Genomic DNA, 9,619 nt, shown 5'->3' with positions numbered 1-9,619 from the left:
TTTTAAAAATTGGTTCTAAGTATTGAGATTAAGGTTTTTTTTTTTTTTTTTAAAGATTTTATTTATTTATTTGACAGAGATCACAAGCAGGCAGACAGGCAGGCAGAGAGAGGGAGAGGAGGAAGCAGGCTCCCGGCAGAGCAGAGAGCCCGATGCGGGACTCAATCCCAGGACCCTGAGATCATGACCTGAGCCGAAGGCAGCGGCTTAACCCACTGAGCCACCCAGGCGCCCCTGAGATTAAGTTTAAAACATTTTTGCTACTACAGTATTTGCCAAACCATTTTACACTTGTTATGAGAAACTAAGTAATGAAGGTTCACTAATTGCTTCCAGATCTATTCTTTCAACTAATCAATAAAGTGGGAAATTTCTCCTGTAGCATAGTTTTAAGAATACTACGTATCCTTCCTGATAAGTAGAGGGTACTGTGAAATTAATGAGCATGCTTTAAATGGAAAAGCTGGTCCTTTAAACAGAAGTTGGTAATTGTGATTAGTGCTTTCTGAAGGTCTTTTTGCTTTTTCTTTCCTTTTTCTCTTTTATACCTTCTTTGTATTTATACCAGTGACCTTTACCGCTGGATTCATAAAAAATCACCTGGGAGTCTTATGAAAAAATTTTGGTATTGGGTCTGAATCCTGGAAATTCCAACAGGAGTGGTCTGGGGTGGATCCCAGGAAGTGTACTTTTGAAAAGCTTTCCAGGCCTCAGAACCTTTGATTCTTAATGCTTGCTTTCCTCTTTGCTTGCTTTTGCCTCTATATTAGCAATAGTCATTAGCATCTGCTAATTTCTATGCTGAAAAGTTTGCTATTTCTTAATCTCTTCAGTCTTTGTGTGCTTGAAGTTGGTGTTATTTGGGTTCCTTTGTAAGAGCTACAGATCTGAGTTACTTGCCTAGGTGTCAGACTCTAGGCATTTTTTTTTCTTTTAGATGCTGTGGTTTTATTGAAGAATGAGTTTACTATTTTCCTTGTTTCTGTTTTGAATGCAAAACAGCTTTGGGTTCATGAGGAACTTCATAGATTGGTGGCTGGTTAAAATTCATTTTATTAAGATTAAAATGACAAAATTCACACTAAAGGATAGAAACATACCTAATGAGGATGCAATCTAATTCTGTATTAATCCTTCCAGTACGTATGAGAATAAAGGAATTTGTAGATTTTATTGTCTGGAAGTGTTTGGGGAGCTGGCAAAAAAGTAAGCACTGTTTGGCATACACACTGTGGGATAGCTTTCACTATGAACAGACCTTTTCATTCCTACCATTTGTACAAAATAAAGATGAAAGGGTGACCATTTTTCCTAATTTTGTCTTTTACATTGAGTGTTAAGCCTCTTTCAGGAGTACACATAAGTATAACCCAGAGCTTCCCTGTATTTTGTTATTCCTTTGAGTGCAGACATTTCAAGAATGTTAAATATGATCTGAAGAAGTAGATTATTTTTGAAAAACACTATGTTGTGTATAATCTTCCACTGGAATTTATAATTGGTTAAATTTTTTTATCAAACACATAAAATCCAAGTATATATTAACTAAATTTTGACTTGCTATTTCAATGAAAAGAAAACAAAAATGGTGTGACACTTAATGAAACTTAGAATTTAGCTCATGATTTCAAAACAAATTTAGATTCCTTCATGTGCAATAAATGCTTACTTAAACCTATACTTCGTTTATTTTATTGTAGATCCTTAAAGTCATATTAAAGAATATGAAATACCATTCATTAGTTTTTGAATCAGATTTCAGCAGGGTTTGTTTTATTTCCTGATTGAAAAAGTAAAAGAAACTTACACATGTTTTTTCTTTTAAAGATAAATCAAGTTTTGAAAATTTAGAGTTTGCTTCCAGATCTCGAATTTATTTCTGGAGCTGGTAGACGTGCTTTGTCAGTTGTACTTTGTGTTTTTGCTTCTTTTCAGTGTCTTGACCTAGCGGAGACAGGAAAAAGCTATATTGTTCATCTCTGTGACAAAATAGAGGTCACAGAGGATATGGCTCTGGGTCATTGAAGGACCAGGCAGAATTCTGGTTCAACTCTGCCTGGGCTTTTTTTACTTTTGGAGAGATGGATTGATTTCAACTCAAGACTTACACCACCCTTTTTTTTTGTTTTGTTTTCTGTATTTATATGGAAATGTTACAAACATAACTTATATTCTCACCAGCTTTTTATTTTGAAAACTTTCAAACTTAGAGAAAAACTGAACAAATAATACAAACATCCAACGTAATCATGGAGATTCGCGTATTATCAGATTGCCTTATTTTCTTCTGTATAGATTCAGTCTATAATAGAAGCAGTCTACAAAGGTAGTGATAGGTACTTAAAACTGCATCACATCAGGAGCCATAAAATGTTAGGTTGTCTCATCGATTGCTGTTGTTCAGTATGATCGCTTGGTTAACAGGTGGTGGCTGCCAGAACTTTCTATTGTATGAGTACAGTTTTCCTTTTTACAATTAATAAATAATCAGTGAAATAGTAATTTGGGACATTGTGTATATTTTGTTCCCTAAGAACCTCTCATCCAGGGTTTGAGCATCTGTGAAAAATCTTTGCCTCAATTACTTAATCTGGTGTTTGGGGACAGGAGTCTTGAAAAACTGTGTCATTATTTCGTCTAGATTTATGGACTGACAAGTTTTTCTAAAACCAAGTTTCCCCCCATTTATCTTTCTGTCTTTATGGAGGAGATTCCAAAGGTTTATAACCCCTATCTGTCATTACTCTTTGATGCCCTAAATGGAACCATTTTTAAAAAAGATTTTATTTATTGGGGTGCTTGGGTGACTCAGTGGGTTAAGCTTCAGGTCGTGGTCTCAGGGTCCTGGGATCAAGCCCTGCATCGGGCTCTCTGCTCAGCAAGGAGCCTGCTTCCCCCCTCTCTGCCTGCCTCTCTGCCGACTTTTGATCTCTCTCTCTCTGTCAAAAGAATAAATAAAATCTTAAAAAAAAAAAGATTTTATTTATTTTAGAGAGAGTGCACGAGGTGGGGAGGGGCAGAGGGAGAGGGAAGAGAAACTTTAGCAGACTCTGCACTTGGCACAGAGCCCTGTGTGGGGCTCAGTCTCAGGACCCCAAGTTCACAACCTGAGCCAAAATCAAGAGTCAGACACTTAACCAACTGCCACCCAGGTGCCCCTAAACCTAACCATTTTGATGAATACACAGACTTTTAATTTGAAAAGAAAGTTACATGGGGATTATAGTACTAGATGTAATTTTTAGCATTCCTAATTTGTTATTTCATAGGGTATTGAATAGACTTAAGATACTTTAGTTATCAGAGTTACCGTAATCATAGTTATCAAAGAAGTTATGATCAAAGAAATATGTTAGTTACAAGGGGAAAGAAACATTGCTGAACTTGATACTACTGATGTTTTGCCTGATCACATGAGAAAGTCACGAGATCCGGACACACAAGGGCAGCCATGCCCAGTGCATACATCCATTTCTTTATTAGGGATTGCAAAATGGTGATTCTAAATCTGTCATTCCTTCTTCGCTTTTTTAGCCAAAATATTTACTTAGAAGGAAACTTACTGCCATCTACCATTTGGTTACCTAGGAGTAGATTTATATGATACAGGATAGACAGGAAAAATAACACTTTCTTTGTTTTTTTAGCCATTTTGAAAATAAGGTGACTTTCTTGGTTTGTTTTTTAAATATTCTGTAACGGTTTAGCTTTGAGGAAAGATAGGCAAGGCTTGCTTTATTCCGCATTCCAATACCCTTTATTTCATCTTCCATTTTGTAGAATTCATTTGTCTATTCACACTCACTTTCTGAACACTCTGAGGTCTTTGTGTGTGTGTGTTTGTTTTTGTTTATTTTTTTTAAATTATGTTCAGTTAGCCAGCATATAGTACATCATTAGCTTCTGATGTAGTGTTCAACAATTCATTAGTTCTGTATATCCCAGTTATTGAGGTGAATTACCTTTCCTCCACTGCGCATTGTCTTGAGGAAGGTCCTGCATGCGCCTCCTTCTCTAGATTCTAAGAGGGCATGCCTTTCTGGTGCCCTGTGGACCAGGTATGTGACCTGAGTCGCCCAGTCAAACTCCTTTCTTGGACTTGGACTCCTCAAGGGCATGAGGAGAAGACAGTGAGGTGAGTCATCCCTGGCAGAAGCAGTGCCCTTTTGTGCTGCTTGATTACTGCTGTGTTGCTGTTGCTTTATCTCTGTAGCTTTCTTTGGCTCCTGATTGCCTTCTTACCTGTTCTTTGGCTTTTTATTGAAGCTGTGAGCCTGTGCTGGCATGCCAGTGAATCCAATGTGCTTACGATAAGCAGTACATTTTGTTGCTTCTGGTCAGAATCTCTGAATGAGTAATAGACATCAGATAGTTGAAGTTACGGGGAACACATCCTCAGAGAATTGTGGGAAGTAGGAATTGGTTATCCAAGCTATATTAGGCAGTGAATCTAGGTGGAAAATCTAGCTATCTTCAGCTGGCAGTTGTAAAATAGCTATGCTGTCTGGCCACATGAAATCATATGCCCAATTTACAGCAAGGTTCTAGGCAACAAGAATGTGAAAAAGGATGGCGGAGTGGCAGCTTCTGGCAGTATTGGAAAGTTTGGAGTAAGTAAGTAACAATTTCAAATCCACATAGCAAAACCTACAGAAGCCTAAAGAATGCCATTTCTTATAGGTATAGTACTTAGCCAAAACAAATCTGAGGCTCCAGAATTAGCACAGCTGTTGAAATCACTGCCTTTCAGGATCAGGTGTATGAAAATTGGAGCACAGATTAGGACCCTGAGAATTTAGTGGGTATATGATTGAGGAAGGAAGCAATTTCTTCACTTAGAAGGAGGGTGTTTCTTTTTTTAAGAAATTTTCACCTGAGGGTGTCCGTTTACCAGAAAAAAACAATTACTCTTGCCACAGCACTCTATGGCATTCTATTCCCAAACCCATATCTACGGTTAAGAGCCCAGCATGCCCCCTGGAGGCCAAATCCGAAGAAATCTAACATGTAGGAAGAATTCCCGAGAGAGACTGTTAATTTACATCTTCGGAAATTTCCAGAACAGGTGAAAGAATGGATTTTCGAATGTGTTTTTTGAATATCAGTATGATCCCCTTATACAAGGTCATTTTAGATACATTTAACTCAAGAAGATAGATGTAGTTTTAATACTTTGCAAAATTGGATTAAACACAGGCCACACTAAATAAAGCTGAGATGCCAGAGGTCCTTAGTATCGTGTAGAACAGTGGTTCTCAAACGTTCTGTGCATCAGGATCATGGGTGGGCTTTTAAAAACACAGATTGAGCCCCCCTCCCCCTACCAGAGCTTGTTATTCAGGAGGTTTGAGTTGAAGCCTGAGAATTTGCATCTCTAACAAATTCTTAGGTGTTGGTGATGTTGCTAATCCAGGGACCACACTCTGAGAACAGCTGGTATAGAGGGAGGAAGTCAAATACTTTGAGAGACAGAAACTTTGGATTTTTTGGTTTCCTTATGTAAATTCTCTGTTCACTGGCTACCTAACTGGCTTTCCCAAGATAAGCTAGGTAATGAATGATATCTTTACCAAGGGCGTCAAACATATATTAGTGCCGGCTTCAAGGTATCAATTTAGGCTTTTTAATTTAAGGTTATTGAGGTATAATTTACATAAAATTGATAGATATCCTTGCCTTATTCCCAATCTTATGGAAGAAGCGTCCAGTCTTTTTACTCTTAATGCCCCTTATCAGCTTGATCCTAGTTTCTTAAAAATTTTATCATGAATGGACTGTGAATTTTTAAAAAGTTTGCATCTATTGATACAGTTGTGGGTATTTTTTTTTTTAATTCCCTTTAGTCTGTTAGTATGTGCATTAAGTGATTTTCAAAGGTTGAGCCAGCCTTATATTTTCCAAATAAATTCCACTTGGTCAGATGTATTATCTTTTTCATATATTGCTTGATCTGTTAATTTGTTGTGAATTTTTTGTTTATGTTTATGGGAGATACTAGTCTGTAGTATTGAAATGTATCTCTGTAAATGCCCTGCTTGATCGGAAATGCTGTATATCCAGGCAGCCAATCCCCAAGCTGACTCTGGGCTCTCAATTTATTTCCTCATTCCTTACTTTTTTTTCTGTAAAACCTTTCTGCCTTCCACACTGTTTTGTCAATCTCCAGATGGAGACCTACCTTCAGGAAGTGTTAAAGTGTTGTCACCTAACCTGACTTCTTTATTCTTTTAACAATAGTTCACTTTTCATGTTCAGACAGCCCTCGGCTTAGAATGTTAGACTTAATGATTTTTTGACTTTACGCTATTGTGAAAGGGATACATATTCAGTAGAAACTGCACTTGGTTTTGGGGAATTTTAATGTTTTCCCAGACTAGTGATACATGGTAGGATCCTGTCGCCATGCAGGGCAGCAGTAGCTCCCAGTCAGCCACGTGAATATAAGAGTAAACAACCAGCACACTGATAGCCATTCTGTTTTTCACTTTTAGTACAGTATTCAATACATTACGTGAGATATTCAACACTTTATTATAAAATAGGCTTTGTGTTAGATGATTTTGTCCGACTCTAAGTTAATATAGGAGTTCTGAGAATGGTTAAGTAGACTAAGCTAAACTATAATTTTAGGTTAGGTGTATTAAATGCATTTTTGACTTAGGGTATTTTCAACTTATGATGGCTTCCTTGGGATATAACCCCATCATAAGTCAAGGAAGTTCTGTAATTTCTTTGTCTGGTTTTGCATCAGGATAATGTTGACCTCATAAAATGAGTTGGGAAGTGTTCCTTGCGTCTGTTTTCTGGAAATGCTTGTGTAGAATTGCTTTGTTTATTCCTTAAATGTTTGGCAGTGACACCACTTGGGCTAGGTCCCATCTTGATCATATTCTAGCTACATATCATCCCCAAGAAAGCAGTCCCTAAGTAATGATTTGAGGCTATGTACGTCCACAAACTTATTCTGTCAGAACAGCCAGAATCCATCTGGATCATGGGACTGTCTTGAGCTAATCAAATGAGACTGCTTTTTCAAGCCCCTGTTGAGTCAGAACTTTACCAAGAGATAACATATTTATTTTATTCATTCTGTGATTTCAAATGCCAATATTTAAGATATATCTGTCCAGTTTCCAGTAACCAGAATATGTTCTCCATCTAGAACAGAGATTCTGCAAACGACTGCCCAGTTCAGCAGGCTGCTTATTTTGTTTACTGGAGTACAGCTATGCACATTCATTAATGTATGGTCTGTGGTTGCTTTGTGCTACAGTGGCAGGTAGGTAATGTGATGGACTGTATAACCCATAAAACCTAAAATTCTTATTCTCTGTTCTCTGGCCATTTACATGAAAAGTGTGCTGACCCTTCATCTAGAGCAATGATTCTCAACCCTGGCCGCATCTTGGAATCACATGGATAACATTCGAAAAAATACTGATGTCTTCCCTCCACTTCTAGAAATTCCAGTTTAGTTGCCCTGGACTGGGATCTGGGCACTGGCAGTATTAAAACCTCCCTAGGTGATTCTCTGTGGCAGCCAAGACTGAAAACCACTGGACCCTGAAAAGGGTTGTTACTTGTATTTATTTTACTGCCCATTCCACATTAATTATTCTAATGTACATTTAGAATAGGGCTGAGCAGCACTCATTTAGGGCAGTAGTTTCCAGATCTGGATGTGTATCAGTTGCTGGCACTATTTTTTTTTTTTCTTTTAAAGATTTTATTTACTTATTTATTTGACAGAGAGAGATCACAAGTAGGCAGAGAGGCAGGCAGAGAGAGAGAGAGAGGAGGAAGCAGGCTCCCTGCTGATCAGAGAGCCTGGACTTGATCGCAGGACCCTGAGATCATGACCTGAGCCGAAGACAGCGGCTTAACCCACCGAGCCACCCAGGCGCCCCATCTGGCACAATTTTTAAAATAGATTCTAAGACCTCACTCCAGACGGACTGAATCAGAATATCTAGGGATTTAAAAAACAACAACAAAAAATCCTTGGGGTGATTCTGATAATGCAGGCATTTCATTAAAAGAGAATTGAACCTAGGATACCCTCTTCTCATCAGCAGGATTTTTGGAAGTTGAATAACCAGAGGATTAAATTTAAATTCAATTAGCCAACATATAGTACATCATTAGTTTCAGATGTAGAGTTCAGTAATTCATCAGTTGCATATAACACCTAGTGCTTATCACATCCCATGCCCTCCTTAATGTCCATCCTTCCATGCACCTCCTCTCTAGGAACCGTCAGTTTGTTTCTTATGGTCTCTTGTGGTTTGTCTCCCTCTCTGATTTCTTCCCATTCAGTTTTCCCTCCCATCCTCTTTTCATCTCTGCACTATTTCTTAGATTCCACATGTGAGTGAAACCATATGATAATTATTTTCTCTGATTGACTTATTTGGCTCAATACAATACTCTCTAATTCCATCCATGGCAATGTAAATGGCAAGATTTCATTTTTTTGATGGCTGAGTAATATTCCAGTGGTGTGTGTGTGTGTGTGTGTGTGTGTGTGTGTGTGTGTGTACACGTGTACATCTTCTGTATCCATTCATCTGTAGATGGATATCTGGGCTCTTTCCATAGTTTGGCTATTATGGACATTCCTGCTATAAACATTGGGGTGCTGATGCCCCCTCAGATCACTACTTTTATATCTTTGGGGTAAATACCCAGTAGACTAATTGCTGGGTCATAAGGTAGCTCTATTTTCAACTTTTTGAGGAGCCTCCATGTTGTTTTCCAGAGTGGCTACGCCAGCTTGCCTTCCCACCAACAGTGGAAGAGGGTTCCCCTTTCTCTGGATCCTCAACAACATTTGTTGTTTTCTGACCTGTTAATTTTGGCCATTCTGATTGGTGTGAGGTGGTCTCTTATTGTGGTTTTGATTTGTATCTCCCTGGTGTCAAGCGATGTTGAGCACTTTTTCATGTGTCTGTTGGCCATTTTGTGTCTTCTTTGGCGAAATGTCTATTCATGTCTTCTGTCCATTTCTTGATTGGATTATTTGTCTTTTGGGTGTTGAGTTTGATAATTTTTTTATATATCTTGGATACCAACCTTTTATCTGATATGTCATTTGCATATATCTTCTCCCTTTCTGTAGGTTGCCTTTTAGTTTTTTTTTTTTTTTTTTTTTTTTTTTAAAGATTTTATTTATTTGTCAGAGAGAGCGAGCGAGAGTGAGCACAGGCAGACAGAGTGGAGGGCAGAGTCAGACGGAGAAGCAGGCTCCCTGCGGAGCAAGGAGCCCGATATGGGACTCGATCCCAGGACGCTGGGATCATGACCTGAGCCGAAGGCAGCTGCCCAACCAACTGAGCCACCCAGGCGTCCCGACCTTTTAGTTTTGTTAACTGTTTTCTTTGCTATGCAAAAGCTTTTTATCTTGATGAAGTCCCAATAGTTCCTTTTTGCTTTTGTTTCCCTTGCCTTCAGAGACATGTCTAGCAAGAATTTAATGCAGCCGAGGTCCCAGAGGTTGCTGCCTATGTTCTCTAGGATTTTGATGGATTCCTGTTTCACATTGAGGTCTTTCATCCATTGTGTGTTTATCTTTTTGTATGGTGTGAGAAAATGGTCCAGTTTCATTCTTCTACATGTGGTT

This window comes from Mustela lutreola, chromosome 13 (assembly GCF_030435805.1).
Source record: "Mustela lutreola isolate mMusLut2 chromosome 13, mMusLut2.pri, whole genome shotgun sequence".
NCBI classification, from domain to species: Eukaryota; Metazoa; Chordata; class Mammalia; order Carnivora; family Mustelidae; genus Mustela; species Mustela lutreola.
The sequence above is the reverse complement of the archived record's forward strand: the minus strand, read 5'-3'. Positions refer to the sequence as shown.